Consider the following 6,584-nt stretch of genomic DNA (forward strand, 5'->3'; position numbering starts at 1 on the left):
CAGAGCCACACAATAGCAGGGCAGGGGGAGCCATGCACGACACGGATGAGGACATCAGGGCCTGGAGGTTGCAGGATGATCTTTCTGGGCAAACTGTGAGGGGCAAAAAGCCCTGCTCAGAACAACGACTTGGTGAACTGCTTAGGCTATTAGGCATGATTCCCAGTGACAGGAAAGGAGTCACGAGTCCATGCTTCCCTCCTTGGGAGCTGGGAGTTCTCAGCATCTTGGGCCACCCTTGCTTTGTGCAACCTCAGGGTCTGCCAGTGACACATGTGGTCCTAATGCCTATGAACTCAGCATTAAAGAACCACTTCCTGGCTAGTCTCCTCTGTGCCAAGTTGCGAGAATGCACGTGCCCTTGGATGCAGGGGAGGAGGAAAACTAGGTTACATGCCGGGCAGATACCCAGCTGCGTCTGCCCAGCATCCTCCATTCTCCTGGAAGCATCATCCCACTTGTTTTGATAAATGTTCCTCCCTCCACCCACTCATGGTTAGAATGCGGCAGTCGTGTTCTTGCAGAGCTCACACGGCACAGTTTTGTCCCCAGGAGGGACAGAAGTTTTCCCCTGGGACTTCTTGTCCCTGGAAGGTGTGTTAGTGGTGTCTTCTGGGGACTGCTCTCGCGGCTGTGCTTCCCAACCTGCTCTAGAAGCAAGTTTTCAGCAAGGATAGTGGAAAGGAGTCCCTGTGTTCCAGAAGGCTGGCTGTCCTGAGTTCTGCACAGACTGGTCAGTCAGTGCTTTCTTTCATTACCTGCCATCCTTCTGCTTATAAATACCCTTTGAACCGAAGTGCTTTCAGGTGGATTTCTGACATTTGACAACTGAATGGCCTGACTGGTGGTACAGTGAAGGCCATGCCCCTTCTCAGAGGACCAGGGCTAACACCTGTAGGGAGGAATTCCAGATGGACAGGCACTCATGGGGAATGTAAGCAGAACACACCAGCTGTATGTGGAAAATACATCATCCCACCTGTGTGCAAGATACACAATATATGTGCCATAAACACATGAAAGCCAGAGCAACTGTAGAGTCAATATCTATTCTAGATTTTATTCTTGTGGCTGTGGGGCAGTGGGAACTGTTTATTCCTGGACTTGTATTACCCAATCATGGAGGAACAGTTTTGACTGATCACTAAACCACTCCAGTAGTTTTTATTAAGGTTAAGTCAACAAATATGTTCAAGATAATTTATGACAACCTTTTGGCTGATGGGCCACATTTATAATGCTTTCTGATATAAGTGGATACAGGTAACACCTAACAAGAATTGACTACTAAAGAGGCATTGTAGACATGTTAGTGTCTAATAAAGTGATCCTTTGGGTAAGATGCTTATGTATAGTAGGTATACAATCTCCAAGATTCTCAAACAAAATTTACATCATTTAAAAAGTGTTGGGCTGATCATGGCTACCAAGTGAAGTATATAATATTTGTATCCTGGATCCAAAAATACAGTTGTAAAGGACATTTTTGATGGACAATTGGACCTGGTAATATTACTGTGTCAATGAGATTTCTTGGGTGTGATAATGGCTGGAGGTTCAGGAGAAGGCCCCTGTCCCAAGAAGAAACATGGTGAGATGTGTCACAGTAGCTGGTCACATGTTCACTGAGCTATTCTTTCAGCTTTTCTAAATCAAAAGGTGGGAGCATTTTTTTTTTTAATGCTAGTCTGGTATTTGTCATTGCTAGAAGGCAAAGGGGTATTATTAAAAGATTTGTGAGATCTTATTATGAAAGCAATGTGTATATCCTGACAATAGTTTACATCTCTGGGACTGGGAAAATAATGTCCTCTGCTTACGGACTGTAAAGTCACAATTCTCCAGAGACACTGTTGGCACCCTCTGGCTTGAACATCCCCAAATGCTCAGACATGGGCAGTCAAGAGGAGCCATGGGCACCTAAGCAATGACAAATGGACTTTTGAGTTTCTGCTAAACCCACAGCAGCCGCTTGGTTCACCAAGCAGGAAGAAAGCCATGCTCTGACTGCCTGACAATGTCGAATTAAAAAGCCACATTTTCCCAGAAAACCCGAAGGGGGGAAATTAAAAGTCAGTGTGTCTGTGTGTGTGCAGCGGTGGCAATGAGAAGTAAAAAGTGAACGCGGATACCGGAGGAGAAAGCTAACACTGAAGAGGTGGACGAGGGAGCACCTCCTCAGCCAACATACTTGCAGAATTTCCTGGGTGCCCACCCTGTGCCAAGATCACTCAACACATCCTGTGTACAAATTCCTTTCATCTTCCACAACCACCTTGTGGAGGCAGAAACTGAGTTTACAGAAGACACCAGCTCGGGGGGTTAATGCCAAGACCATGTGGATTGTGAAAAGTGCAACCAGAATGTAAGCCCAAGTATGTTTGACTTAAAAGCCAAACAAGCATTTAATGTACTTTCCAGTGCTCCTTCCCTGCTTAGCTGGGCCAGGACTGAGTGCAATAAGGAGTTGTTTCCCAATTCTCCATGCTTTTCTGTATTTTATCAATAATAAAAGCCAGAAGCAACTAAAAGGAACACATTGATAGGAAACCCCTGGAATAGTGTATGTGTCTGTGCAGATGTTGATGGGGTGTGAGTGGTGGTGGCGATGCAGGAAAGAAGCCCCTGAAAGCACCAATCCAACAGTGAACCACAGTGAGATACTCTACTGCCTTCAATCCAACAGTGAACCACAGTGAGATACTCTACTGCCTTCAATCCAACAGTGAACCACAGTGAGATACTCTACTGCCTTCATTCAATCAGCTGCAGAGGGGCTCATTCTCAGTAGGACTCAAGGCGTCAGGGATTAATGCAGAAGTTAAACCTGTACAAAAACCTACAGAAAGGTGCAGAAGCCATTTTGCATCAATCCCAAAATTCCTCCAGTGAGAAGCAGGAGAGGGATAAGGAAGTTGGGTATATGTAAGCAATACTTGAACACCTATAGCCAATGTGAAAAGGCTAAGTACAGAAAAAATGTAAATGGATGAGCCTATCATCTGTTTATCTACAGAATAGATCATCAGGGCTTAGAAAAGGAAACCTTCAAATTCTTAGCACTGAAATATCAGTTACCAAACAGGACACCCCACATACAGTCAACAGCCCTGTGGTTCTTGAGCTTATACATTGGACTCACTTGGGAAGCTTTTAAAATCCTGATGCCCAGGTTTCATCCCAGACCAATTAAATCAATCTCTGAAGGTGTGTGCCATTATTTGTATAATTAGCTCCCAAGAAATTCTAATATACAACCAGAGTTAAGGGTCAGTTTCTAGTCCAATGCTCAATGAAAAGGTAAGCTTTGGGTTTTTTTTTGTTTTGTTTTGTTTTTAATGAACAATTACAATTGTCTAAGCCAGTATCTCTCAAACATTTTGGGACACAATCTTCAGTAAGCATGGACCTAATTTATGCCTAACAAATAAAAGCATCAAGAAACAATCCTCGGCCAGTTGCAGTGGCTCATGCCTATAATCCCAGCACTTTAGGAAGCCAAAGTGGGTGGATCTCTTGAGGCCAGGAGTTTGAGACCAGTCTGGCCAGCATGGTGAAACCCTGTCTCTACTAAAAATACAAAAATTAGCCGGGCGTGGTGGCAGGTGCCTGTGATCCCAGCTACTCAGGAGGCTGAGGCAGGAAAATCACTTGAACCTGGGAGGCAGAGGTTACAGGGAGCTGAGATCGTGCTATTGCACTCCAGCCTGGGTGACAAGAACGAGACTCCATCTAAAAAAAAAAAAAAATCCTCACCTGATCCTTGTGATGCACTATTTTGTTTAATTCTGTTTTCTTATTTTTAAATACTGGTCTTGATCAGGTTTATAAACACTGGACTAAGAATCTGCATTTCGTAAAGAAAAGCTTCATTGTTTCATATAAACATGGGCTTAGATAAGCTGGATACAGCCTAGGTGAAGAAACAGCAAATCTTAACATGGTTGAATTTTATGGCTAATTTCAGAGAACAGATTTTGAGTCCTCCCATGGAATTTTCAATGATGATACAAGTGCATTTTCACAGTGCTGGTCAACTTCCACCCCGGCTATGTGCATGCCAACTTTGATCACTCCACCACCGGAGAGAACATGGGCCTTGGAGTTAGATAGATCTAAGTTCTAATTAACATATATTTTAGCTTGGTCAGAGCGTCACCCCATTTTCCCACCTGTAAAATGGAGGAAACAATGCCTTTCTGAGATCATGGTGAAGCCTGAGTAAAGACACCTGGCACAGTGCCGGATCAATGAAAGATACTCAGAAAGAGCCAGTTTACTTCCTACTCTTTGAGTCTGTTTTCAAGTTCAGTCATTTTCCCTATAACTCATGGACAAGGGACATTGTTGGTTGTCACAACTGGGGTAGAAAGGTGCTAGTGGCATCTGATGGTTAGAAGCGAGGGATGCTGTTAAATATCCTACAAGGCACAGGACAGCCCCCACAATGGATTAGCCAGCCCCAAATGTTAATGTGCTAAAGTTGAGAAACCCAGTGCTAGAGGAAGCCACATGGCAGAGACTGGTCAGTAAAGGTTATATAGGTTTGGATGAGGAAATGAAGATTCACAGAAATTGGGTTAGTTGCCTAAAAACCATAGCACTTGAGGGGCCAGCATGGTTTGAACTCGAACATGACACCAAATATTTTCCTATCCCAAAAAGTATTATTTCCACTACACCATACTGCCTGCCAACTGCCCTGAAGCAGTATAAGAATTGTTAAGAGGCCCATGCTATGCAATTGTAAGAAAATGAAACCTCAAGTGACTGAAAAGCAGGTTATCCTAGAACTTTCAAGTATGCTCTGTGTTCTTATGTTATTTCCAAATCACATGCTAACATGGATTCAAAGATCACTAGTTTTGACTGGTTGTCTTTTAGGAAGCCTCCAAGACTAAGAAACTAGACCACTACAAGAAAACCACAGCACACGTACCAGAGCAAATAGAGGAACATTTCTCATCATTCTGCCCACTTAGAGCTTAACCATACCAAAATTATTCAGTACTTGGAGAAAGGCAACTTCTCTCCAAATACCTGTAAAGACTCAATCTCCCCAGAAGAGCTGTGCCATTGTTTTGTGCTATGAAAACATGATAGATAGCAAGAGATATTACTCCACAGCAATCAAACACCACAGGCAAAATAGAAGTCTGGATACAAATTGACAAGTGGTAATGATGTAGAAAAAAGTATCTTGAATGCTGCTTACAAAAGCAAGTCATTAATCACAGTAGCTAAAGTTTTTGGCCCTTCAGAAACTAACTTCCAATAGGCTATTTTGTTACACTAAGCAAGTTACACTAGTCAAATTAATTGCACCATTCTTTTTGATGAATAATCAAAGATAATAAAAACCAAGCAAACGTTGGGGATTTTACTCAAGAAAAGTAAGTTAATCATTGCTCTGACATAACCAATATTCATGACAAAGAAGCCTCAAAATTCAGCTATTAGTCAAAATGGACATTATTTAGGAATATTGTCACAAAATGACAATTTAAAATGAAATGTAAAATGTAATCCCTAAACAGCATTTATTCAAACTGGTGCATACCGATGAGATCCTAGATGATTACTAGGTATATATCACACTGTGAGAGCCAATGATACTAAGTAATCAACAAGACAATACTTTTTCTTGCATCCAAAAATGCAGTCCACTGAGGCCAGACTGACTGACGCTCCCTCCCATTATCAGGTTCTATTTTAGGACAGGAGGAAAAACATATTTTCCCATTCATAGTTTTTAAAAACTTTTTAATGGACTTCCTAACTGTACACAGAAGACAAACCTATCTTCACCTCTCAATGTATAAATGTGTATCTACTGAGTATACATTAGTGTGCATTAAAGTCATTCAGAAAACACAAAAACCACAAAAAAACAGACTAACTGCATAAAAATTTAAAGTTGCTCAATGGTAAAGCAGTTAGAAATTATGAAGTAGGGAAATGCTGAATAGCTGACATGGTTAAGATCTTTAGTAAGAACTTTTTAAAAAAAAAAAAAAAAGACGGGGTTTCACCATGTTGGTCAGGCTAGCCTTGAATTCCCAACCTCAGGTGATCCACCCGCCTTGGCCTCCAAAGTGCTTGGATTACAGGCGTGAGCCGCCATGCCCGGCCAGAACATTTTACATTCCAACATTAGAAATGAGTACAGTATGCAATTCATGAAAATAGCCAGATTCTAAAATGTCGAAGCACTTATGAGACATACAAATGACGAGCTACCTGGTCTAGATGGACTGCAGTGTTGAATTTGAGTTAATTTAAAAACTTACATCATCACACAGGAAACATCAGAGCTGAGGAGGAAATAAACCTCAGCAGTCAAGTGTTATTAAACCTCATAGTTTGAAGATACTACTCCATGTCAAGTGTGGAGCACAGAGTAGCTAAATAGTAGTTATAATAAATTGGCTATAGTTTTAAGATTAATCCCTCGGAGGAAAGTTGGCCCTCATCAAGACCATAAATGGCTGGGAATGGTGGCTCACGCATGTAATCCCAGCACTTTGGTAAGCTAAGGCATACAGATCGCTTGAGCCCAGGAGTTCAAGAACAGCTTGGGCAAC

The sequence above is a fragment of the Aotus nancymaae genome, unplaced genomic scaffold, assembly GCF_030222135.1.
Source record: "Aotus nancymaae isolate 86718 unplaced genomic scaffold, 86718_ANA_hifiasm-v0.15.2.pri h1tg000043l, whole genome shotgun sequence".
In the NCBI taxonomy this organism is placed as follows: Eukaryota; Metazoa; Chordata; class Mammalia; order Primates; family Aotidae; genus Aotus; species Aotus nancymaae.